Source organism: Equus caballus, chromosome 22, assembly GCF_041296265.1.
Source record: "Equus caballus isolate H_3958 breed thoroughbred chromosome 22, TB-T2T, whole genome shotgun sequence".
Lineage (NCBI taxonomy): Eukaryota > Metazoa > Chordata > Mammalia > Perissodactyla > Equidae > Equus > Equus caballus.
In genome coordinates, this window is record NC_091705.1 from 2944168 (window position 1) to 2971051 (window position 26884).

A 26884-nucleotide genomic window follows, 5' to 3' on the forward strand; every position below is an offset into this window, starting at 1 on the left:
TCTTGTTGGACTTCATCTTAGAAGATGAATAACCAAAAGACATGTGATGGCTGAAAATTGTGGGCACTTCGATTCTGATGAACGAGGTCTTACATTATGTGAAAATCAAGATTTAGAAACCAAACCCTGGCAGGGGTGGGGCAGAGAAAGGAGCCTGCTTTGATCAGCCCGGGATTTCTCTAAGGGGCTGCCCCTGGGCAGCACCCTGGGAGTCACCTGAAGGGCCGCATTTGGTTTCCATGCACCTGTTAGCGTGCCAGTCCTGGGCGTTTAGGACAGAATAGTCTCTCCTTTCTGTCTTCTTCCCCTCTGTCTTCTGGAGTGTAAGCTCCTCATCGCACTTTAGAAATCAGAATGTTTGAGATTAGCGGACCAGGAATGTCAGTGTGGTTAGCTTTGCCTAAACGTAATGAAAACCGGAATCCCTGAGTGCGGGGCCCCACCCTGCGCAGCTCTCTGTGTGTGGGCCCTGGGGCAGAGCCAGGCGCTCGCTGCCCTTGGGCCATTTACAACATCAGGAGGTCTCACCCTGGGCATTGAGCATCCTGCGGGCAGGGCCACTGACTGAATAAGTGCCATCAGGGTCAGAGGGCGCGGTGCCTGCGAGATCTGGACACAACAAGAACACAGGAAAGATTACTTTGGTTTAATCTTCTCCCCGTTGTTAGCTAATAGTTGTTTGTTTAGAGGAATAGGGCAGAGGAAAAGAAGAAGAAAGACTGAGGTGGAATTGATTCAAATGCAAGCCGTCCTCAGGACAAGCCCACCGCAGGGCCCTCGTGTCGGCGCCAGCGTGGGGGGGGGGATGCCGGCACCTCCTCAGGAGGCTTGCGCTCGAGCCAGGTGAGCGGGTTTTCACGCTGGGCTCAGGACACAAGCAGAAATGTTGGTGGGGAATAATCCGGGCCTTCCAGAGACATCTTCCCGGCGAAGGCGGAAGGACAGACGTGCAGTTTCGGCTTAGGGTCCTCCTCAAAGGAGCGTGGGTTCTCATTTCCAAGCAGGGCCCTCGGTCCCGGGAGCCTGGTTCTGTTCCCAGACTTGCTGGGGGCCAGGCCCATCTCGAGCAGCACAGAGAGGTCTGGGCACCGGGAGGAGGTTGGTAAATATTTGAGAGGGTCAGTTGAGAGGGTGGGGCCTGAGCTCCTTGCAGGGTAGGAAAGGAGGGTCACTCTGAGCTCCACATGAAGTAAACATGACAACTTTTCCTGGGGGCAAACCGCTCCCTCAATACACTGGGTAGGTGGGAGAATGGAAACAGTGAGGAAGGGTCCGGAAAACATAAGCACAGATCCTGATTCTTCTGCCTCCTTGATTCTGTCCTTCCTTCCTTCAACTGTTAAATTCCTTCGCTGAGCACTTTTGAGGGGAGTGAATGGGAGGAAGCCATGGGTGAGTGCGCAGACATGCAGTGCCTCAGTTTCCCCATCTGTGTGTCATCGGGTCTTCCAGCACCCGACACTGCCCATGAGACCCTCTTCACCACCAGAGGATGCCCATCCATGTCCTGGGGACCAGGGTCAGCCTCCCCGTGTGCGACCCAACCAGTCGCACAGAGCCCTGGCTCAGGAGGGCCCTGAACTTGGTTCATTGCTTTTCAGTTGCTGTCTCGAAATTCTTAATTTTTGAACAAGGGATCCCAAATTTTCAGCCTGCACTGGATCCAGCAGATCATGTAACCAGTTCTGCCCGGGGCTTTGGGTTTTGAACCAGGGGAAGGGGGAAGGATTTGATTGGGCATGGCGGCCCTTAGGGAAGAGGGCATGACATCTGAACGCGGTGCTGTGGACTGGGTGTGAGCAAGGCCAGATGCAGGAGACGGCTCCTCAAGACTCCTGCAGGGCCCGGCCCTGTGGCCTAGTGGTTAGGTTCACGTGCTCCATTTTGGCGACCCGGGGCTTTCACTGATTCGGATCCTGGGTGTGGACATGGCACTGCTCTTTAGGCCATGCTGAGGCAGCGTCCCACATAGCACAACCAGAGGGACCTACAACTAGAATGTACAACTATGTACTGGGGCTTTGGGGAGAAGGGAACAGATGTTAGCTCGGGGACAATCTTGCTCACCAAAAAAAATAAATAAATAAATAAAAAAGAGCAAACTCCATGTGGAATGTGGGTAAAGGCTGAGCTTTTTCGGGGACCAAGTAGCCACATTAGTGACAGGGTCGGAGAGAGTTCCCTCACCCTACGAGGGCCCGGCCCTGCTCCAGCGTCCACACAGTGAGGGAGGTCAGGAGTGGATTGTGGTATGTCGGGCTCCTTCCTGAGTGGCAGCTGGTGCGTGAACAGCAGAAGGCAACAGGGGATAGCCACAGAGGGGAAGAGGGACATGGTAGACAGATGTCATGTGCCACTGCCACTAACAGCTGGCCTTGTGGACCCACATAGGGGCGTCCTCTGTGTGTGTGTGGGGAGGAGGCATGTATTGGAGTCCTTTTCCTGGCACATTTTGTACATTTGTACATTTGTACCCTGAGAGTTTTGAAACCCAGAGACATTTGGCGGACAGGTTACATGGGAGTCGGGGGGCTGCTGGAATTTAGGAACCTCAGAGTGAAGTTCATTAGAACGGGAGCTGGGCTTCACAGATGCTCAGGAAAGAGCAGCTGTTGTAACTGCTCTGCAGACCTGGTCCTGATTTTCTAGAGCTGACGTCAGAGTGCAGGCGTGCCCGGATTCTCTGCTGCCCATCAGAACGTCAGCTGGACGGGCCTTCAAAGTCATCAGTAACAGCTGCTCCCTCATCCGGAAGGGACGGAGGCCCAGAGCTGTTTGGTGTTATTCCTGGGGTCCTGGACAAAAATTCCCACCTTCTGACCCCATGAGCGTGCTTTTCTCACTAGACCAGACTAGGCCACCCCCAGGTCACTTTCAGGTCTGCTCGCCTGGTTTTCTCTCGTTCCTGAAGTCTAGTGCAAGAGAGCGGGCTGGGCAGAACTGAGGGAGGCTGGAGGGGAGGGGAGGGTTCTGCTGGGCCTTCCTGACTCCCCACCACTGACCATTCTTGTCCATCCTCAGGTCTCCGCTCAGATGTCGTTGAACTGGGAAGGCTTCCGGGAGACCCTCGGCTGCGTCAGATGAGTCTGGAATAGCACGTAAGACAGTGGTTCTCAAACTTCCCGTCCATTCTGTGGGCTCTGAAAACCTTCCACGAAATTTCCCCTTTTGCCTGATAGTTGGCTTCAGATTTTGTTACTTGCAAACCAGACCCCTGACTGTTCCTGGTAGCAGGGATGGCCTGGGAGGAGATGAGGTGCTGGGGCTAGGATGTGTCGGGGGATACACAGGAACTGTCTCGACCTGCTTGGGGCCTGTGGCTGGCGGGCGTGGAAATCTTGCTAGATAACCATGGATGAATGAGACACCAGCTCTTGGTGACTCGCCAGGATGTTGTTGAATTTAGAGTGCTTGCTTAAGAAGTGGGGCCCATGTCCCTGAGCTTGCAGGGTGGTTGGGACGGGGTACGGAGGTGGGGACAGACGGTGCTTCTCCCCGCTACACCTTCCTGCCCAGGTGAGCTCAAGTTGTCAGGAGGGGCATGCTTGTGCTGACCAGACCTCGGGCTTTTCTGCAAGTTTGTTCAAGAGTCTGGAGCAGTTTCCTTGGGGGACTGAGCCTGGAAATGGAGTGTGAAAATGCTCCACCTCGAGAACGAACCTGCAGAGGTTCACCAAGAACAGCAGTTTGGGTGAGCCAGCGTCTGCAGGGTCCTCGGGTGACCTTGCTCTCTTTTTGAATAGCAGTGAATAAACTGATCTTCACCCCAAAGTGAGGCCAGGAGAACGCGCTTTCTCATCGATGGGTTCACTGGATGCGTAGCTGACGCACGTCGGCTGGGTAGCATCTCCTGGATGAATGCTGGTTTGAAATTGCACATCTGAGTGGGACAGTGCCTCAGGCAAAGGCCACTGGGAGGCGCTCCCGCTGGTCATTTGCTCACAAGTTTGAAGGAAACACATTAATAGGCCCATGAGACCTGTGGCAAATGTGCAGCTTTGACTTTGGGCCAGGCATCCCCCCCAGGTGGAGCAGCCTGTCCCCTTGGGCATCAGGGCCATCTCTCGGGGATATCTGCCTTCCTAGAAACCTTTAGCAGAATTCCATGCATTGCACAATCTGAGGTTAATTTGTGCTCTGCTTGACACAGGGAGACAGATGGTTGTAATAAGGGCCCCCAGTGAATCTCAGTGAAATCAGTGAATTTTTCGCCCCACCCGTTTGCACTGTGGGGCTGATATTCTTCCCATCAAGGAGTAGGGCCTGTATTTCCATCCCCTCAATCTTGCCTGGCCCTGTGAACTGCGTTGACCAAAATAATGTGGAGGAAGTGACATTGGGCAAGTTCTGGAGCCTCAAGAGCCCTGAGAGCTCCCACTGTCACTCTCTTGGAGCCCTGGGACCTGCATAGTGGTTGGAAGTTTGGTCCAGCCTGCTGGAGGACAGAGGCCATGTCAAGGAGGTCCGAGGTGCCCCAGCCAACAGCCAGCATCAACTGCCAGCCAGACATGTGAGTGAGGCTGTCATCGACCACCCAGCCCAGTATCAGCCAAGTGGAGCCACACGAGTGAGCCCAGATGAGTACAGGATAATTGCCCAGTCAGTCCACAGAATTGTGAGAACTAACAAATTGTTGTTGTTTTGAGTCACAAAGGACTGTGTTGGTTTGCTACTAAGCAGTAGACAGCTGAAACAGATACTCACTTGATGATGTTTTTGGAGAGTGGCTGGAAGGTATCATGTGGCCATTTTTTGTACTTTGAATGCGGCAGCGACTGCTGTATATGGAGCCTAGGATAAACAATAGTCTAAATTTACTTGGAATTGCCCAATTCATGAAATTCACTCTCCATATCAAAACTTGGTTTTTTTTTAAACTTATAAGTTGTAGACCAAAAATCCATTCCTTTCGTATGTTCTTTGTGAGTCAAAGATTATTAGGCTTATTATTTTTATTTATTTATTTTTTCTGGAGACACGGCCCTGAACCTACCAGAATCGATGTTTGTTGTTTTTTTGTTGGGAAAGATTCACCCTGAGCTAACATCTATTGCCAATCTTCCTTTTTCTCTCTCTTCTTTTTCCTCCCCAAAGCCCCAGTACATAGTTATATATTCTAGTTGTAGGTCCTTCTAGTTCTTCCATGTGAGCCTCTGCCATCGCATGGCTACTGACAGGTGAGTGGGGTGGTTCTGTGCCCAGGAGCCAAACCTGGGCTGCTGAAGCTGAGCATGCCAAACTGTAACCACTAGGCCATCAGGGGTGGCTCTCCCAGAATCAAATTTTAACCTGTCTCCATGCCAAGTATTTAGGGGGTGACATATCATGATGTCTGAGGTTTGCTTTGCATAATTAGCAGTTATAAAAAAAATTTGACTCTGTATTCCAAAGTTATCACAATCAAAATCATTTTCGAGAGTTTATGACATCTGCTAAACATGATAGTGATGAAAAGTTTAAGTACTATTGTCCTTTGTCTGTGCTCCCCAGATACCCTCTCCATCTTCCAGAAGTGTGTTCCTGGTACATGTGCCATGGGCTAGAGTTTAAGAGGAAAGGAGAGACAAAGTTGGGGAAGAAACTGAACCAGCAAATGTTTGGAGAGTTCCCATTGAACTTGCCATCAAGGCCAGCTTGGCCTTCAAAGACTGCTTTGTGGTCACAGCTGGGGAGATGATGGCGTCTTCTTCATCCTCACACCTCAACGCCTGGCCCAGCCCCAGCTGGGATTCTCCTCGCAGACGTTTGGGCAGATAGTGGAGAAGGAAAGAGCTTCCCAGGTCTTCGCGAAGATGGGACATAACACATCAAACCACATCGTCACTGAGTGCTCTACAAAGAGAGGGCACAAGACTCTGACCTCCAAAAGGTGAGCCTTCCTGGCACCAGCCTTTCCCTTGCCCAGCCTCCTGTGGGAAAAGTTCTTCATCTAGCAGCGTTACATGCTAATCCTTGAGGCAAGAGGGTAGGTCTTAACAGCCCTACTTAATCCCATCCCCCACCTCCCCCTGACATCATTAACTTCCACCCAAATGACATTTCCAGAGCTCTCTCCTCTGGCTCTGCCCTTGCTGCCCCCTCACCAACTCCTCAATATTCCCATCTGGACGTGACCTGGGCACACCTGTCACTGCCCTGTCCTACCATTTTGGGACTGTTTGCTTATTTCTCTGCCTTCTCCATTTACAGGCAAATTCTTGGAGGGCAGGGTGTGTCTTGCTCATTCTTGTTTTTGGGCTATAGCTTAGTGCTTGACCCACGATTGGGGCTGAATACGTGTTTTTGGAATGAATAAACAAGGCAACCTTTTTTTTTTTTTTTTTTTTGAGGAAGATTAGCCCTGAGCCAACATCTGTGTCAGTCTTCCTCTACTTTATGTGTAGGATGTCCACCACAGCATGGCTTGATAAGCAGTGCATAGGTCTGCACCCAGGATCTGAACTGGCCAACCCTGAGTTGCCAAAGCAGAATGTGCAAACTTCATGGCTGCATCACTGGGCTGGCCCCAAGGCAATCTTTGAGAGAGCAATCTGGTCTCCTGTCTCTGAAAGACAGAATGTGGGGCTCTGAAATAGCCTATGTTTGTCATTATTACCATTTTTAATACTTAAAGACAGATAAGCCTTTTTGCTAAGTATCATTTTGGGAACTTGACAATGTTTTGGAGAGAATGTTCTGGTTTCTCTTTCCCTACTTGCCTTGTAACTCCAGAGGCACACACAGAAGCAAAAATAACTTCCCTGAGCTTCATCAGCTGAAGCAACGAAACAACATATTGTTAGCTGAGAACCTTGGCGCCAAGGTCACCAGCTTGTGATTAGTTCAGTAACACCTACGTCAGTCATAATGCCAGGTGGCTGAAGGTACCTAGCCTCTAGTGGGGCAAACAGACCTGCAGTTGCCTCCCTGCCTTATGTCACTCCTAGAAATGAAGGTGGCCTCACTCTGGACCGCTAATACGCAGCTGGCGTCAGTCCCGGGAGACTCGCTGTGTCAGCTCTTTATCGGATGGTCTCAGACAGAGTTCACAAGGCAGAACAATGCCTCCTTCTTTGAGTCTGTGGAGAAAGGGACCTCTTTTCTTGTGATTAACAAGTCTCTGTGAATGAATGAATGAACCAAAAAAACCCAGGAAAAAACAAGTCTCTGAATTTTTTTCCTATTTTTCCATGTCCCTGACAGGGCATTCACCAGAAAACATCAGCAGATGACAAAACTTGGCATCATTTCTCATCTTCTAGGATTAAGGCTTACAAATGAAAGCCTGCCGTGTCCTTGGTATGGCCCCACCATGCATGCTCATTCATTCATTCAACAGATGTTAACTGAGTGTCGGCTTAGAGCCATTAGAGATGCAGCAATAAATAATAGTCATGGTCTTGGCCCTTGAGTGGTGAAAACAGATCACACACACACATACACACACACACACACACACACAGAGAATGGCAAAGAAGGTTGGGGCACACTTGTGTGTTATGAGGGAAACAAACAGGAGAATGAGATAGAACCCAGAACCAGCCTGACCTATTTGAAATTAAATAACTCATAAAGATTAGGTCACTAGAATAAGAAAGTGAAGATGGCTTTAGGTAGGATTGTTAAGAGATGGCCTCTCCAAGAGTGGACGTTTAAGACAAGCCTTAAAGATGAGGATGGGAAGATCATTTCAGGCAAAGGGAACAGTTATGGCAAATGCCATGAAATAAGATTTGGGAAAGTTCAAGGGGCAGAAGGACAACCCCAATGGCTGGTGCACAATGTTAGTGGGGAGAGAATGGCATGAGACAAATCTGGTGGGGGCTCCAGAGACAGATCACACTGGGCCAAGATGCCAGGAACAGAGAGGAATTTTGTTCTTGACTGATGGGAAGCCACTGGAAAAGTTTTAAGCACGGCAGTGATGTAATACATGTACTTTCAAGGGCATCACCTCTGTAACTCTATGGGAAATGAGCTGCAGAGCTGTGGGTGGGGAGAGAGTGGTAGATGGGAGCAGTGGTGGTGGTGGTGGTGAGGGTGGTGACGGTGGTTGATGATGGTGATGGTGGGGGTGCAGATGGTGGTGGTGGTGGTGAGGGTGTGGGGGTAGGATAGGAGTGAGGGTTGTGTTGATGGTGGTAGGGGTGATGGTGGTGGTGGTAGCCATGGTGATAATAATGATGGTAGGGTTGGATATGGGGGCTAGCGAAATGGTGGTGGTGGGGGTGATGGGGTGGGGGTGGGGGTTGTGGTGGTGGTAATGGTGATACTGGAGGTGAGGGTGGTAGTGAGAGGGGTGATGGTGGTAGTGGTGATGGTGGGGCTGTGGGTAGTGTTGGTGGGGTGGTGATGGTGGTGGTAGGGGTGATGGTGATGGCAGTGGTGGGTACGGGGACTGGTAATGTTGGTGGTTATAGTTGTGGTGGGGGGATAATGTTGATAGTAGTGAGGTGGTGGAAGTAGGGGTGGCGTGATGGTTATGGTCATGGTGGGGGTGGGGATGTTGTTGATGGTAATGGTAATGGTGATATTGGTGGTGATGGTGGTGGGATGGTGAGGGTGGTGGGGATAATGGTGGTAGTGATGATTATGTTGCAAGTGATGGTGGTGAGGGCAGTGATGGTGGTGGTAGTGAGGAGGCTGGGGGTGGGGTGGGAATGGGTGTTGTTGTGGTGGAGGCAGTGATGGTGGTGGTGGGGGGGTGGTCTGGGTAGTGGTGATGGTGATGGTGGTGAAGAAGGGTGGGGTGTTGGGGGTGGTTGCGATGGTGATGATGGTGGTGGTGGTGGTGGTGGGGGTGGAGTGGGTGGGGATGCTGGTGATGGTGATGCTGGGGTTGGGGTGGAGGCAATCTGGAGACATTTGAAGTACTTGAGGAAAGAGGTCGCAGTGGCCAGGGGAGGTAGTGGCAGTGTAAATGGATGAAAGGGGCCATGGGTCGATGCATTTTGGAGATTACATTGACAGGATTTGCTGGTGGGGTGAGGAAAAGGGAGGAATCAGGATTTTTGCCTTGAACACCATGTGCTGGAAGAAGCCAGAGCCCCATCTGAGCCTCTTTGGGGCATGAGGTCCATGAGGCGCCCACGTGGGGTGGTCCCCAGGCAGTTGGAAAATCAAAACTGGAGGTCAGGGGAGAAATCGGCCTGGATTTATAATTGGGCGTCATTGTGGTTAATAGGGCTCTTCCCATTCATAGAATGGATGAGTTTGTCTATAGTGAGAATTTCGAGGGGTAAGAAAAGAGCGTCCGGGTGGTGAGGAAGCAGAGGGAGGGGCCAGCAGCTGGCATTTGGGTGCAGCTCCAGAAGGGCAGTGGGGGCTGGTGGAGCAAGCAAGCTGAGGGAGAAGGAGGTGGCGGTGCCAGGCGGGCCACTTGAAATTTGACTTCAGATGTGGTTGAACGTCATGGCGTAAAGATGATCCCAATTAGGGACTTCTTTCTAGAAGTCACTTCGTTACCACCGTGCTTCCCTGCAGCGTGACTCGTGTGGAGGCAGTGGAGCTCTCAGGGCGTTTCATCTGGAATGTCACTTCTAACTGGGGAGCTGGGTCTCCCACAGATCACCCAGCTGCACCACCTGGCCAGGTCCACAGCGGAGGGAGGAATGCATGGCATAGACAGTGGCAGACAGACCACAGAGGCAAGAGGGACAGTGCTGGGATGAGAACTAGGGCCTTCAGTTAAAGAGAGAGCAGAGAGTCGAGCTGGGCCATGGGAAGGCCACGGGGAGAGGCAGGGGGTGGGCAGGAGGAGGAGCGGCTTGGAGCTTTGAGGCACTTGCTGACCATCTCCCCTACGCCTGGGTGGTTGTCCATGGCTACATGACCCATTGCCCCCAGATCTGGGGTTTCAAACAGCAATCACCATTGATTATGTCCCACAGTGTCCCTGGGTCAGGAATTCAGACACGGCACAGCAGGATGGCTTGTGTTTGCTCCATGACAAGGCCTCATCTGGAAGATGTGAAGGCCAGGGACTAGAGTCATCTGAAGTCATCCACCCATGAGCTTGGAGGGGCTGCTGGCTCTCTGCTGGGACTCCACATTTGCTCCCCACGTGGCCTGGGCTTCCTCACAATGTGGCTGGTCCCATGCGTAGGCATGGGGGAGGAGAGAGAGAGGGAGAGAGAACGAGAGAGTGAGAGAGAGGTATGTGAGCACAGTGCCTGGCACCCACTCTGGGCCAGGTCGGGCCTGGCTGAGTACTGAAAAAGCAGAGATGAGCAAAGCTGGCCCTGCCCTCCACTCAGGCCATGGGGAGTGAGCTCCTCATCGTCTCCACAGGCACTAGGTGCAGGCTGGGTGACTTTTGTAAAGGTCCGCGTGCAACGGGGACAGCCCTTGCCAGGATCCTCCGTCCCCCAAGGTCTCTGGGGGTGGTGTGTCTCTGCAGGGTCCGAGGGAGGTTGGGGTATGTGTTGCTGGTAGTTGGGAGAGACGGGCTTTCACTCCACCGGCCACTGGCTCCTGGAAAACCGACGTTACTCTCAGGGTGAAATTAGACAATTGAGTCGAGGGGCTCTTTCCTTCTGCAGCAGATGTGTGCCTGAAAAGAACTGTCAGAGAATTCCATTAAAAATCAAAGTGTTTCACCATTTTTCAAAAATTTCTGTAATATTATAGTTTTTAGAATTAAAAACTTGCAGTAACTTTAAGCCCTGATTTTCCTGTGTAAGAGTTGCATGGTCTGGGATGCTGTGCTGGTAAAGCGGACTCTTTGTTTCCATCCCATGCCACAGCTTCCGGGTTTTTCTGTGACACAGCTATGGCATCATGTTGGATCAGTGCATCAGTCAAGCTACTACCGCAGGTGAAACTCCAGGCCTTGTGCATCACGTGGCCCTCCCATATAAAGCACAACAGTTAAGCAATCGACTCCCTTGGGATTTGTTGAGTAAATTTGGATTGTTGTATGTTTCACATATTTTGTATATCATAACTCAATGATGGTGACATTTTCTTGGACTCTGGTTCTGGTTTCAAAGCACTGAGTGGGTGTGTAGTGCCCTGTGCCTGATCACCGCAGATCTGCGGGCTTGGTGTGGGCAGGGCCATGGTCAGTTTTAGAAACTAGTTTTAACCACAAACAATCCACGGAATGAGGCGGTCTCTGGTGGTCCCTGACTTCTGAATCCGCAGCTGTCAACAGAGGTTCACAGAGTCCTGTGGTTGGGTAAACATTTTCAGTCGGCCAAGATACAGTGTGTCTAGAGGGAGATGGCTTCAGGGTCCCCGTCTGCGGCATGCCCTCCATGGAAGGCTCATTCTGGCTTTGGTTGATGTCACGAGGGACCTGGCAAGGAGGGAGTGTGCCCGAGGAGTGTGCTGCATGGGGACCTGTGGAGTGAACCCAGAGGAGGTGGGGAAAAGGTAAAAGTAAATATCATGCTGAAATGAAAAAGTAAATATTGAGGCAATCATGGGTAGGACACAAAACGAGACTAGCAATAAAGGAGATACCCAGTGACCCACAAGTGGTCACAAAAGAAGAGACAGAACTGTTTGGTAAGTGGATGCTGCTCTCTCCTTGCCCCTCCCCCTGTGTCCCCGCCCTGCCCAGTGCCCTGTGGCCTGCCTCCTGTGCCCGCCTGGGCTGTGGCACTTCTTCCTCTGCCCCTCCCTGTCTTGGCACCACGGCTCACGGTGGCTGCACCCCGAGTGGCTTCAGTCCCACCGGGCTGCAGGAACGCTGAGCTCCCCAGCCCTTCAGCCCTAGGGTGTAGACAGCTTCGAGGGGTTGCCCACTCCACAGGCTCCATCACCCCTGGTTTGTTCCCTTACACTTGCGTACGTCTCCCTCCATTAAAGTGCTTATCTAAACCATCTGAGTTGAAATCTGTTTTCTGCCAACACCCTGATGAAACAATAAGAAGGAACTTTCTAATCATGCCAAAGCGAAACAGGCTTCCTGTGAGTTCTTGCCATTAGATGTGATCACGGTGAATTTGGATGATGTGTCAGTTCAGGAAGCAGATGCCAAGATGAAATCAGACACGCAGGAGATTTATGGGGAGATCCTTGTCTATAGAGGAGAAAGGGTTGAGAGAGCCAGTGCAACGCAGCTCTGATATTCATGAAAGTAGAAATCAAAGGATGGAGGATTGGGGAGGGAGAGCCCTGAGAAATCCTAGCCAGCCCAGGGGGAACCTTGGTGCCAAGGTTGCCTACTGGAGGGCTCCCACTCTGGCAGGAGGACCATGCTCAGGCATCAGCTGGGAACAGCCTGGGGAGAGTGAGGTCTTGGTGGAAGTGCCACAGTGGACACGAAGGTGTGGCAGCTTGGGGCTGTCCACCATCTTCTCTTGGAGAGATGTCTGAACTGCATTACTCTGGGGGCACCAATTTTTGGCGATGTCTTGGAGGCCAGGGACCCTGGACAAGTTGACCTCCACGCTCTCTACATGTGTTTCTGAGCTCACCTTAGGCCAGGTGTGGGTGGTCCCCATCACTCCCTTCCTGGGCTGGACTTATCCAGATGAACTTCTCCATCATAGTCACTGACTGCTTTGGTCAGGAGCCACCATCAGTGGTGTGAGCACTGGACGTGAGTCCTCAGAGGAGGTCCCCAAGACGAAGGACAATGGATTCTTGATCTGTCACAGAATGTTTTATGCCAGTTGAAAACAAGCCCGATGTCTCGGCGGCCAGGTATTTGCAGTGTATAATTTTGAGAATGCAGCCACAAGTAAGCACCTGGAAAAATATCTGCAAATGTAGATGCTCAGCTGCCGGCTGTTCCATGTTGCAGGTGCTGCGGATGATGGAGATGGTCTGAGGACTGGGCCTTGGTTTTCTAGATCTTCTGCCTCAGTGGACCCCAGATTTAAGGCAGAATGCCAGTTTTGCACATTCCATCTCTTGCTTTTAGCCCATCAGTGACTTTGGCAGAACAAGACGATGAAAGCCTCCAGATACTTATGACAAGAATATATATCCCAGTTTGATGTGTTATACAGTGGGGCTTATTACATCCCCCAATTTTCTAGATGTCTTTTAATATATGCATTGTATTCAGTTAATTGCCTGTTGGGTGCTCTGCTTTGTAATACAGCAGAAAGTCTCAGAATCATAGAAAATAATAGTAGCTCCTGTTTATTGAACATTTAATGTGTTTCAGGCAGTACATGATGTATTCTTATCTTTTCATTCTCTTAACAATTTCATGAGATAGATGTTATTATCCCCATTTATAGGATCAAAAAACAAGGCTCAGAGCTGGTGAATAATTAGCTCAGCCTCACACGTCTATCAGGTGGGGGATCTGAGATCTAGACCCTTTCCGTGACTTTCCAAACCTGTGCCTTGACCAGGAAATCTGTGAGAAAAAGGCAGAAAGCGCCAGCGACTGGACTTTGCCCAAGGTCATTGCTGCCGTATTGAAGCAGGGGGAAGAGAGGGAGCAGAAGGCACTCCTCTCCCTGCCTTTCCTTGCAGTTCTGGAAACCTGCATCTTGGCAGACCATAAATACCGTGCCTCCTCATCCTGCTGGACTGGAGATGTGGCCTCTGGGGGAGATCGCTCTTTGTAGGACCCTGCGGTCTCAGCAGCGACTTCCTGTTGGGACTTGCTGAAGTGCCTTGGGTAAATCATCCTTAGTCTCTTCTCTCTTCACGTTCTCCATCGTCTGCCACATGATACATAGTGTTTTGTTCTTTTAGGGTGGTCTCTGGAGGACAAGCAGGATAAGGAGTCAGAGGTCCTCCAGGAATTTTTCCTAACCTCTGCTGGTGGCTGCCCCGGGGTTGGTCAGCTCGCTGGACTGTGCTGTCCTCCTCAACTCTCTTCGCAGGAGAAAGGGGTGTTGACCATCCCTTGGAAGACAGAGCCTCAGAGTCATGTCCTCCTTAGCATTTCTTTAAGGCTCTGGCCAGCAGCTTGTCATGCCAGCACATTAGCTCCAAGAGGAACAGAATCTAGTGCGGGAGCACCACCCACATCAGATGTGCCGGTGCAGGCAGAGCGGGTTTCACTCCACAGACAGGTGGGCGGTGAGAAGCCCCCTCCTTCCCCCACCACCTCCCTGTGCTCCAGCGTGAAGCCGAGAGTGTTCGAGATTCGCGGACGGAGCAGGGCATCGGGATCCCAGGAGGTGCCCTGAAATTGGGTGCTATTTTGTTGTGGAAGTCTCTGACAGGCACCCATGCTGTTGAGATTTTTGTCTCTTTCACCATTTCTGTTTAATGGTGTTTCCACGTGGCTGCATTTTTAGTTCATTTTCTTCTACTGCAGTTCATGTCACTGGAGCTTTTTTTAAAATAGTTTTCCCTGTTCTTCTGTGCCCCCAGGGGACAGCCCCTTTTAGGTTCCAAATGTAGAGGGACCTTCCTCATGGTGGGAACAGATTCCCTCGGTCTCCTCTGCCCTCACCCTTTCTATGGTTTTCTGACAATAAAATCACTTACTTCACAGCACAGATGCACAAGCATGTGCAACGTTCTTTCCTTGATAGCTCGTGTGGTTGATTAAAGATGGCTGACAAGTCTTTGCTGCTCTTTCCAATGAGAGGTGGGGTTTGAGTTCCCTCCCCTTGGATCTGGGCTGGCCTTCGGACCTGCCGGACCAACAGGTGCAGCGGGAGAGCTGTGTCGGGAGGCTCCTCCCTGCTGTCTTGGGCTGCTTCACCCTACTGATGTTTCCTCTTGGGACCTTCGTTCTCTCAACCCAGACCCCACACTAGGTGAAGCTCGAGTCACATGGAAAGGCCACGCAGAGGCGCCCATGTCAGCAGCCCCAGCTGAGTTCCCAGCATCAACAGGCAGCCATGTGAGCAACCTCTGTATGAGCCTGGTCAGGCTGCGTAACAAGGAACCACAGACTGGGTGCCTCAAACAGCAGAAACTTGCTGCCCTCAGTTTTGGAGGCCAGAAATCTGAGCTGGAGGTGACAGGAGAGCTGGTTTATTCCTAGGGCTTGGAGGAAAAGCTGTGCCAGGCCTCCCTCCCAGCTTCTGGTGGCTTGTTGGCAATCTTTGGCATTCTTTGGCTTCTGTTGCAGTGCTCCAATCTCCTCCCGCATCTTCACACACGTGGTATTTGCCCCATGTGTGTCTGTCTCCATGTCTAAATTTCCCTTTTTTATAAGGATGCCGGTCACTGGATTAGGAGTTACCCTACTCCAAAATGACCTCATTTTAACTAATTCCATCTGCAACAACCCCATTCCCAAAGTAGCTCGTATTCTGAGACCCTGGGGGTTAGGACTTTAACATAGGAGTCTGGGGGCAGGGACATGATCCAGCCCATAATAGCCATGTTGGACGTTCAGTCTGGTTGTGCTTCCAGACGACTCCAGCCCCAGCCACCATCTGACAGGAATCTCCTGAGAGACCCCGAGTGAGGACCGTCCAGCTGAACCCAGTCATCTCAGAACAGTGAAATTAATAATAAATAGTTGTTTTCAGCCACTGAGTTTGAGTGGTGTTTACATCGCAGTGGATGACTGCGACTCTGGTTTTCAGTGAATAATTAAGTATTAGGTTGAGGACGCTAAGGTCCCGAGTGGATCAGCCCCTGGACGTTTTTAGGGGTGATGCCTAATGGTGCGCTAACTACATAACAGTCAAAACAGAGTTCCCGTGAATGGCAAGTTGTCTTACTTAATGTTGCTTTTCACAACAGCAGCACCGTCCACTTTGCTGGTGACTCCGGAAGCTTCTTGCTTTTATCCTCTGTCAGATCACCAGACCTGGGCTGTGCGTGATATCTGGCTGACCCCGCAGTCAAGGAGCACAGGTATTGACAGTAGACTGCGTATTATCAAGGCTGGCTTTTAGGACTCAAGTAGGTTTTATATATATATATATATATATACACACACATACACACGTTAATAGGTAAGTACATTTTAAGCATAATTTAGGTACAATTTATACATTTTGCATTATTCAAATGAGAGGCAGTTGGTCTCCAAGACAGGCCTCTTGCTATGAAAATATGTCAGAGAAAGTGACAGAGCCACTTGAAATAATGATCAGGCAGATATTTTTGATTCAGAGAAATATGGTTTACACAGCTTCTCTCAAAGTAAACACAGTGAGATGGGCCCACCTTTGCCTACCCTCCAAGGTGTCAGTAGGCACTCAGCTGTTATTTAGAGGTGGGGGCATTTGACAGAACACTGAGGTCCTTTCAAGAGAAGAGAGTGGGAAGTCACTCTGGAAAATTTCTGTTTAGATGGTACCTGCTCCAGAACCTCTGATCTCTAGCACTCTGTAGTGCCAGGGTCTCTTGTCACCCTGGCACGAGTGGTCCAGAGGTGACACCAACCGCCTGCCCCAAACCCTCCACGTCTGGCTGACAACTCACTGGAGTTCTGTATTACACTTCAACGCAGCTCATCTCAGGGAGTTACAAAGTGGTTTTCATTGCAGATTATTATTATTATTATTTTCAGAATATGCTTCCAAAAGCTGCCTGCTTATGAAGGAAGAAATCCTGTTTTCCCTGGAGCCTGGCTGGCCTCTGAGCGCTGTCACCACCATGACTCTGCCAAGACAACTCACCTCTGTGTTCGTGCCCCCACCATCTGGATCCTCTTTGCACTGCTCGAGGGTCTGCCCTTCCTCCTGCCCCATGGGCCTGCAGCAGAGGGTGCGGCATCTCTGGGGTGGAAATAGCTGGGGCTAAGGTCTGGGTGTGGCCGGTCTGCCCTCTGTGGCGCCTTGGCTCCATGCTCTCTCTCAGAGCAAAGCGCCCTTCCTCCACTGCCATCACTTCCCAGTGTCACTGTCTGCCACGCCCGACATCCGCCCTGAGCATTGCCGCGTCTGAATTTTTGCTGGTGAGTTTCTCTGAGGGGTGCGAGCAGTGGGGTGGCTGGGAAGAGAGGTGGTGAGACCTTGGTAACCCCACATAGGGGCCCAGTCTCCCCAGAATAAAAGCCCTAACTCAGATGCAGAGTTGCTGGAGGATTCAAGCCCAAGTGTCACAGGACAGCTCGGGGAGGGACGCCCGGGGGAGGAGAAATCCGGTTTTCTCTGGGTGCAGGCCTCCTGACTGCGTGACTGCCCCAGAATGAGGGTGCAGAGGCTTGAAGCCAGGGCCCCTCAAGGCCCCTCCTCACTCTGGTGCTCTGAGCTTCCCCGTGGACTTTCTCTGACAAAACACTTGTGGCTGCCCTGACTCCTTTAGTGAGGTCCAGATGGAGAGAGCTGCCAGAGCCCTGCTTGTCGGAACAGGGCCCCTTGTGCACAGGGCTGAGCCCCACATCCAAACTCATCAGCTCTGCCGCTGCAAACGGAGACCAGCCTTATGTCTCCTCACCCTGGTTCAGGGCTCCTTTCACCCACGGGCGAATCATCGGCCAGAACCGAACATACGGAACAGACGGAGGAAGGGCCGCAAGTCTGCCATTTTCCTGGGGTGGAGGCTTTGGAGGGAAGGATTGAAAGCGATACAGAATGAGCTTGTGTTTGCAGAGTGGCTTCCAAGGATGCTGTCCTGTGCACAGAGCCCCAGAGGAGTGAAGTGTGGAGTTCCTCGGCCCTCACCAGGAAGCACACGCCCGCTGGAGGTGGGACCAGTTAGGGTCCAAGGCAAAAGGCAGCACCTATGAAGGGGATGAGAGGGCTGGTGGGATTGGGGGGCCAGATGTGCAAATCAGGAAGGCCGGCAGAGATCAGGCTCAGCCCTAGTCTGTCCTGGAAACAGAAACTCTTGTGTTGTCCTTGGAGGTCCTGTGGTGGGGTGGGCCTCTGGGATCTGAGATCCTGTTTCGCCAGCGTTTCCCTCAGCAGTGCAGCCAAGATGGGGTTGGTGAAGGAACTATGCTTGACGGAATTCCATTCCTGCTGTACTCCATGAGTGTTTCAAACACAACATGGTGACCAAAAATTGTCCCTCGTGGTTGGCATCAGAATCCCTGTAGGGGAGAATGTTCCTCGTTGAGGAAGTGCTAGGGTAAGGCTGAAACCACCTCGGTCCCTGTGATATGTCATAAGAAACATACACCAATATTTGCTCCTCATTTCTGGCACAGAGCTCCTAAAACCCTTGGAATTTCCTGTGATAAGAGCAATAAAGATGTCTTTCGTCATGTTAATGAGGTGACTTTTGGGAAGCACTTGGGGGAGGATGGGGGCTGGCTGCCAGGAGAACCAACCTTGATTAGGGGGTTGGACTTCCAGACCTCCGGGAGCGGAAAGGGGCAGGAGGTTGCATCAGTCACCCACGACCAATGATTCAATCCATCCTGCCTGTGTAGTGAAGCCTCCATATAAACCCAAAAGGATAGGGTTTGCAGAGCTTCCAGGTTGGTGAACCTGTGGAGATTCGGAGAGAGTAGTGCTCCTGAAGAGGGCATGGAAGCTTCTAGCCCTTCCCCCAAACCTTGTCCTATGTGTCTCTTCCATCTAGCTGTTCCTAAGTGAAATCCTCTTATAAGAAACTGGTGATCCATTAAGGAAAATGTCTCCCTGAGTTCTGTGAGCCACTCTACAAATTAATCGAATCCAAGGAGGGGGTCGTGGGAACCTCCGATCTATAGCCAGTTAGTGAGAAGCTCACACGACAATGTGGACTTGTGATTGGCATCTAAAGTGGGGGCAGTCTTGTGTTACTGAGCCCTTAACCTGTGGTGTCTGACACTATCTCCTGGTTGATGGTGTCAGAGTTGAGTTGAATTCTAGGACACCCCGCTGGAATCAGAGCTCCGGGGGCTGCTGGTCTAAGGCTTCTGAACAAAGGAAAGGAGTCTAGGAAGGAAGAGCGTGGAGGGGCCAAGGAGATCATGGAAGGCCCCATGTTAACCTCAGGAACCTGTGCTTAAGCCTGAAAATTTTTCAGAGGCCTTTAAAAGTGCTTCCAAGGAATATAGGAATGGTCCATAAGCACATAAAGAGGTGCCCCCAAATTAAGCTCTCCTAAGAGATTAGGAAAAGGTGTTCATCAACCACAGACATTGTGAGTCAGCATGCTGTGCTCTAGGGACACGTGTCCCTTCTCCTTGGAATCCTCTCATCTCGTGGGCCTTTCATCCTTTTGAGAGTTTTCCTCTGGGATTCTCTGTCGTTAGATTAGCAAACATGTCATTAATGCTCAGCCAAATCAAACAGAAGCGAAACACAAATGATGTTGCAGGATGGAACAAGGAGCGATGGTCTCTCGGGAGCAGTGGTCTCTCAGGGCTGGTGGTCTCTCAGGGGCGGTGGTCTCTCGGGAGCCGTGGTCTGTCAGGAGCAGTGGTCTGTCAGGAGCCGTGGTCTCTTGGGAGCCGTGGTCTGTCAGGAACCATGGTCTCTTGGGAGCAGTGGTCTGTCAGGAGCTGTGGTCTCTTGGGAGCCATGGTCTGTCAGGAACCATGGTCTGTCAGGAACCATGGTCTCTCGGGAGCCATGGTCTGTCAGGAACCATGGTCTCTCGGGAGCCGTGGTCTCTGGAAGCAGGTCCTCGGACGGTTTGCTAGATGAGGCTTCCTCCTTGAGTGGCGGCATGTTCTGTTCCCCTGGGCCAGGCCTCCGCAGCCTCTCCTGCCCCAGCTGCTCTAGTTCTGTGACCACTGAGGATGCATTGTCTCCTCCTGGATGGAAGTTTTCTGCTCTGATGTTTTGCACATCCTTGGGCAAGGTCAGCCTCTAAACAGGAGCATGGGCATGGGGGAGACCCTCAGCAAAGACCACCCACCTTTCTCCTGGGGGTTGAGGAGGAGCTGAGGCTCCATGTTGTTACAGAGATAGTTGTGTTATGAAGCAAATAATGCAGCTGGAGAAACTCCATGGCGGGATGAGGTCCAGTGCCCCAGCATCCAGCGGTCACTCTGCCTGACCAGCCAGGAGCCTGGGAGGAAGTTCTTATCGAAATCCAGCTCATGGGAAGCACGTGCTGGCACCAAGTGTGAAGGAACTCTCCACATTCGTTGTGACTTTATCTAAAGTTGTATACGTGGTAGGCTGATCTGACGCCAGCCTCAGCCTTGTGAGAAATCTAGGAAGGCAATAACCCTGGTTCACCAGGAGGTGGCTCTGCTGTGCATGCTTGGTGCCAATGGCACAGCACACGTGTGGGCCATTTTGTATTTTGAATCAAGTGTCACCAACACACAACAATTCCCTAGAGCATAGAATAAAAGCCTCCAGTGTGCCCTGGGGAGAACACTGAGTTGGCCGTGGCTCAGCTTGGGAGGAGCGATGGGAGACCCGGGAGGAAGCAACTGCACGTGTGGCCCAGGCCTGGTCCGTGGAGGACATTCAAGGCACTCCAGATGGGGCAGCTGGCTCCCGGTCAGGAGAAATCCAGCCTTCTGCCAGCTGTGAGCATCCTAGGGTGTTGTCTGCATGTGGGGTGGCCTGGGAGGTGGGTCCGGAGGGTGTTTGTTAGTTGATTTAACATTCTTTGAGCACCCCCTGTGCTGACACATATCAAGTGCTGTCACTGCTGTGGTGGGCTCTCATCCCCGCCCACGAAGCTCTCAGGGTCTGGGCACAGAGGTAGGAGTGGCTCAAGATAGACACTCGAGATGGCACTTCAGGACAGGAGGACAGGTGCTGGGGTAGAGGCAAGCCACGGCTGCAACAGGCACAGAAGATGCCACCCAATGCAGCCTAGGGCATCAGTGAAGGCCGCCTGGAGGAAGGGAGGTCTAAACAGCCCCAAAGATAAATGGGAGTTATCGGGAAAGGATGGGACAAGAGCGTTCCCACGTAGGGAGCAGCAGAGCCTCCTCTCCAGAGGAGAGTGAGAGCAGAATGCATCTGAGCTCTGAGGGTGGTCAAGTAGTAAGAAATGATGCTTTCGTTGCTGGTTGACCACTCCCAAGGTATGGACAACTGTGTGTGTGGAAAAGCTAGCCACTTGTAATCATGTTTACATTTTGTCTTTGAATTTTGGGAAATTCATGTTTCTCTCCATTCTGCTGGTTAATTATGCTGGAAGATGGCAGTGGGGAGCGACGGCTCTTGGCCATCGCATTTCTTGAGAGAAGCTGTGGGGGTGAAAGTGAAGGATCAGCAGATCAGGAGTCACCCTGTGGGTGCAGGTTTGCTGCATTTAAGGCACTCTCTGGGCCTCTGCCTATGCGACCTCTCTGATCTTACCTTGTCAAAGGAGACGAAGCGCGGTCTGAGGCTGGCACTCTGCCTCTTCACCTGTCAGGACTGAGGAGCAGCTGGTGCCTGGCTGACACGGGTGAGCCTGAAGCGTGAGCACCGTGCAGGCTCCCTATGAAGAGGCTTAACTGTGTGTTTTCATTTTTACTGATTAAATACCTTGGTTACAGCTGACTGTACATTCCCTGGGTTCCTACAGTCATCCTATCCACCCTGGCACACACACACACACACACACACATTCATGCACATGTGTCACTTCAGCAAAAGGTCTGGTTTGCTTTAAATGCCCAAGTATCTACAAAGAAATCCCAAGAGTGTGGGAAAGTCACATCTGTGCCTAAATCCATCATGAAGGGAAAGGAGAGCTATTTGCAGAGGTAGTCTTTCCTTCTCGGAAGGCAGTAAGGCCAGAAGCTGGGGTGCGGTCGGGTGTGACGGGGAGTGGCTGTCTCGGGACAGTGGTTCTCAGACTCCGTGCCCATTGGAACCACCCTGAAGCTTGAAAAGCGCTGCTGCCCAGGCCACACCCCAAACCAGTAAAATCGCACTCTTCCGAGGGTGGGGCCCAGGCCTTTTCAAGTCCTCCGGGTGAGTCTGGTATCCCGTCAGCACAGAGAACTAGTGTCTTAGGAGGAGCAAAGAGGCAGAAGTGTGGCGGGCCTTCGAGCCCCACTGGCCCCGTGGCCTGGCACTGCGACTGTCCTCCATGACAACCCCATGACTTTCTGGTGTGTGGGCTCCAGGTAGGTGTTTCCCTCTGATGTGGGCAGTTGCTGCCATGGCTCATGTCCCACCTATTGCTGCTCAGAATGTCTGCATTTTCCCTGAAAGTCGTCTGACCTTCTCCTGCTGGGTCTAAACCCCTCAGGAGAGCACTTTCCTGCTCCTGTCACTGCACACAAACACAGGTTCTTCTGCTTGCTGCACAGGAGGTCCGATAAAGGAAAACCCTGAAACACCAGGCTTGTGGCAAGGAAAGGGGTTTGCTATTGAACAGCAGCCAGATGAGGAGGTGGGAGTTAGAACTCGGATTCACATCTTTGAAGGGAGAAAGGTAGGGGTTTTTATCTGGGGTTTTAGGTGGGGGAGCATGTGGCCGTGTTGTTGGTGCCTTCCCACCAGCCAGTATTTGGCCTTGACGACTGAATTTCTTTTCCCTTGACTGTCTGGACTTTTCTGGTTAGTTCTCATCTTCAGCCCGCGTTTGGCCTCATGAGGCTGAATCTTGACGTCTGGACCTGACTCCCTGGGAAAGAAGCTCACTCATATACTAGGGAGGGACGGAAGGACCTGGTTAGTTTTGAACAACAGTTGATTATGCTGAGGATGCACAGCCGCAGGTTAGCAAAGCTCATCTCAGAGTTTTTCTCTTCTTCTAGCCCGGGGGAGATTGTTTAACTTCTTCATGCTCAGGTTCACTCCCAGAGCCTCCTTTTCTGTGCTAGGATTACAGAACTGGGCCAGGTTACTGCACCTAGACAAACGCTGAGTTGACATACCAGAGAGACCAGCTTTTGGTGGGAGACACAAGAAAATGTATTTGTTCTTCATCAAGTCACTTTCAGCTAGGCACGAGGCTTTGGTTAAAGCCAAGACTCAGGAGAGGAGACGCCGGCCAGCTTGCACCACATCCTACTGTGCTCGCCACCATCCAGAGATGCCGGCCAGCTTGCACCACGTCCTGCTGTGCTCCAAGCTCTTACAGGGAAAGTTGGTTCTGCTTCTGACATGGAGCATCTTTGTCTGGGCCACGTCAGCTCTGGCTCATGGAGGAAATACGGACACAAGGAGAGTTAATAAGGGGGGGAGGTGGGGACCCCTTCCACCTGCCGACCTGCTGGGGCTCACCTGAGGTTGGGAGTGAGGGGCTTTCTTGGCTCAGGTCTCGGTCTTGTGCTCATCTGAAATCCTAGCCGAGCTGGGATTGTACAGACAGGGAAATGGGCTGTGGTACTGCCTTCATTTTCCACTTAAGCCGAGAAACACTCCAGAAGTGGGCTTGGGGGCTGGATCAGCACCACACCTGCTTCTTGCTTGCTTTGTGTGTGTGTCCTGGACAGCCCGGATGTCACATTCTCTGTGCTAGGTTGACGTTTGCCAGCCTCACGGTACGAAGACCCTAGCAGACCGCAGTGCGGACAGGGCAGCTAGTTCACACGCGCATTGATTTCTGTCTCCTCTCCCTGGTACTGCCCCTCCCAGTGCCAGTGGAAGGCCAGGTTCTGTGCCCCTCTACAGCAGGGGAGTTCACGTGGGGCTTGAAGACAACCTCCTTCCTGGCCTGAGTTCCTGGCAGGGCTTCTGCCAGGGGGGAGACAGGTAGAGGTAGCAGTGGCCAGAAAAAAGGGAATTATTACCTCTACCTGTCTGAGGATGGAGCTTGGGGGTGCTAAAGGCAGGTCTTGTAACAATCAAGGGTCTCAGAAGGGGAGGGGCTTATTCCCAGCTTTGGCTTGCCAAAGGCAGGCAGCTCCATCCCTGTCTACCACAGTAATCAGGGCAGCACTGGGGTGAGGCAAGAGGCACAGAACATTTAAGGAGGTGCCTACTCTCTGGGTCATGCAAATGCCAGCCCTGCACTTGCACTGCCTGGAGAGGGGGCGCCTCCTTAGCTTTTGTACCCTAGGCACTTTCTTGCCTCAGCCTAGTCCTGACCCAGACAGTAATTATGAATCTCACCCTTATCACTCAAAACTCTCCCAATTGGGAAGACAAATTTTATGGGCACCCTACTCAGAGAGGAATGGTGGCTCTGGTGTTCCTGGAGAGGATAATCCTAGGCATCTGTGTGCCAGGACTGGGAAAGATGGCCGTGTTCTAAGCTGAGACAAGAGGTACATGCGTTCAAGCACCCTTGGGAGTGCGGGTGATGAGGACGTCCGCTGTGCTGGGCTGAAGGTCAGAGGTCTTTCACGTTTCCTGGGCCACAGCGTGCGCCTCTAGGCTCTGCTGTGATCCCGGGGTGGTGGGCGAGCCCAGTACCAATGGAGGGGGCTTTGTTGCCAGCTGAGTGAGATGGAGGATTGGAGTCAGACTTACAAATATCCAAGAAAATAAAGAATATGTATTGGCTTGTAACTGAATCTGAATAGAAATACCTAGAAGGACAGACAGGAAACAGGTTACCCTGATGGCCTCTAAGGAAGGCAACCAGGTGGTTGGGGAGCTGAAGGGAGACTTAATTTGCACTATGTACCTTTTTGAATGTTCTACCATTGAAAGGCATCACCTACGAAAAGATAAAGGAAATTCAACTTAAAAAGAAAAGTTAAAAATATGGCTTTTTTTCACATCCACGTTTATGGGCCTAAGATGCAAACCAGTCCTATAAAGGCTGGTCCCTTCAGATGCCTCGCACGCTGCCGAGAGGGGCCGCCAGACACACTGGGAGCTCCTGCTTCCTGCTTCGTATTTGCAGACACGACACCATGCCTCAAACACAGCAAGCAGTATTCAGTCAATAGTTTAGGATGTGCTTAAATTCTATATTTAAGCTTAGATTGGGAGCTCCAATCTAAGATGAGGCAACTTTTTGTTTGTTTGAAAGAAATAACATTTAAAAAGGCAAATCATGCTACCTTTGTGGAGTCTGTGCATAAAATCTGAGTGTCTCTGCTCCTCGGTGCAGAATTCCTTAGGAGAGGGGTTGTACCTGTGGAAATCAACAAGGTGGAAACGCCTTGTTGAAAGATTCTCTCGACATCCGTTCCCCAGCCCTCTGTCTGCCAGGTGCTGCCCTAGGCAGAAGGGATGCAGCGGTGAGCGAACTCAGAGGCCCTCCCCTTGGGAGCTCATGTTAGAGTGAGGCAGGGAGCAACGGCAGACAGTAAAGATGTAAATATATTCCATGCCTTCCAAGGATTAGGGCCGGGGAGAAAGGACCGGCAGCTGGGGAAGGGTGGAGGTTCGCAGGTTTGGGCGATTACTCTTTCACATCAGGTGGTCAGAAAAGGCCTCCCGGAGGAGGAGATATTTGAGCAGGGATCTGAAGGAAGTGTTTGAGCCCGCCATGTAAATATCCGGAGAGAGCATTCCAGGTGGAGGGAAAACTCTGGGCAACGTGGTGGGATTGGTGTGGGGCACAGGGACAGGGACGGGGATGAGGATCAGATGGAACAGTCAATGGGGCCAAATTACCTACTAAGAACCATGGATTTTCCTCAGAAGGACAGCTAGCACTATTGCAAGGCTCTGAGCTAGGGAGGTTTAGGAGGAGCGTCCAGGCTGCTGGGAGGAGTCTAGGCTTCTTGGAGGCGACCAGTTTTGGGGCATTGCAGGAACCCAGGCAGATGAGGATGAGGCTGGGGCCGGGTGGTCACCATGGGTGTGGTGGGAGGTGCTCAGACATCAAGAAAGAGTGGACTGGGATAGTGCCAAGCTGCAGCAGTGATGGAGTTACTGTCAAGTGAGGTGGGGAGAGATGAGGGGAGACCAGGCCAGCGGGATGGGGAGGAGTGAGGAGTGAGTCTGAGCTGCTCAGGGCACCTATGTGAGGTTGCTGAGCAAGCAGGTAGATGCTTGTGCAGAGCTTGGGGGAGACGTGGACGGAAGTACAATTTGGGAGTTGTTTCTTACAGATGGCACTTGAAGCCATGGGCTGGAGAGCTCTCCAGGGGCGGGAAAGTGGACAGAAGAGGCCTGTGAATGGAGCCTGGGGCCCCCCAATGCTGATCCTCAGACGAGACACTGGGAGTACAGGAGGGCCACCGTGCCCAGGCTCCTGGAGGTCAGATACCAGCCAGACAATGCACGTGTTCCCACCCCTCAGCTTTTCCACCTTCGGATTGTTCTGAACTGAAGGGAAATGAGAGCAAGTCTCATGACGGGCTTGTTACGGAGCCATGTGAATCTTCTGGCCAGGACGCAGAACTGTGTCACTCTTGACCATTTCCTAGGAAAAAGAGTAGTTTTCCTAGGACAAGGGGCATTTCCATTACTTTTCAGTTTCTTTTTCTTCTGAAAGTCAGGTCATTTGTTTGTGGTTTGGAAAGCGCCCGTGTTTCCAACATGCTCAGTCATGGAGCCCCAAACTGTCATGGCCCTGGTCCCAGAGACGTAATTGGACATTAAAAACCAGCAGGGGTGCACTTCTGGGTGGGAAGTGCACTGTGCTGCCGCCAGTGCAGCAGCTCTGCCAGGGGGCCAGCGGGGGGCCAGCTGGGAGGAGGCCCCTGGGAAGCCATGGGCAAAAGGAGCTTCTAATGTCTGCCTCAAGCACAGTGTTGGGTGTCCATGGATAGATGCTTAGGCACACTGCCCAGGCTGCTTTCCTCCCGGGCCACCAGTGTGTTCCTCCTACCCCACACTCCCTGCACATTGACCAGAGAACATTCTCTTACTAGCTTTTTTTTTTTGTGCAAATCTCAGCTCACTCTGTGGGTTGGGAACAAGTTCTAGGGGAGAAATTAGATCTCAGGATCACGCTGAGATGTCATAAAAGCTCATGACAAGCATTTCCCTCACATACTTCCGAAGGCAGGAGGTCAAGTAGCTGGGTTAACACAGTAGTGTGTTTCCAGAGAGGTCCAGATTATTTGGCTGGGCTGTGTCTTACTTTCGAAATGTGAGCACTTGCTCCCCGGAGTCGGGAACAGATGGTCTCCTCAGCTAAACATAGTGTGCAGCAGGGCTTAGCAAGCTGCACTCTTTCCTGCTAAGGGCTTTCCGGAAGAGAGTGACCTGGTCACATAAGGCCACGTGTCATTGGCTGTCCATCCCCAGCCCACACTGCATTCCTTCTCATACGGGGTGAGAGAAATGGAAGTGGGTCTTCTCTTCCTCCTTCCCTTCCCACCTGCTCTAAGTTCCTGGCAGCCCTCGCCTGGGCCCAGGTCAGCGCCGGGGCATGGACAGCG

At 51.8% G+C, this 26884-nt stretch overlaps 1 long non-coding RNA gene across 2 annotated transcripts in view; it reads left to right on the plus strand.

The window, feature by feature from the left end:
- LOC106782381 (uncharacterized) overlaps positions 1-26884 on the plus strand; it is a 61938-nt gene that overhangs the window by 30173 nt on the left and 4881 nt on the right. The window contains exons 2-6 of one of the 2 annotated variants that reach the window (XR_011430813.1): positions 3022-3098; positions 5491-5869; positions 15604-15717; positions 16379-16765; positions 17403-17497. This is a non-coding gene — a long non-coding RNA (uncharacterized lncRNA). Of the gene's footprint in view, positions 1-3021; positions 3099-5490; positions 5870-15603; positions 15718-16378; positions 16766-17402; positions 18026-26884 lie in introns of those variants that run through there. The other variant, XR_011430814.1, reaches the window with a different exon arrangement.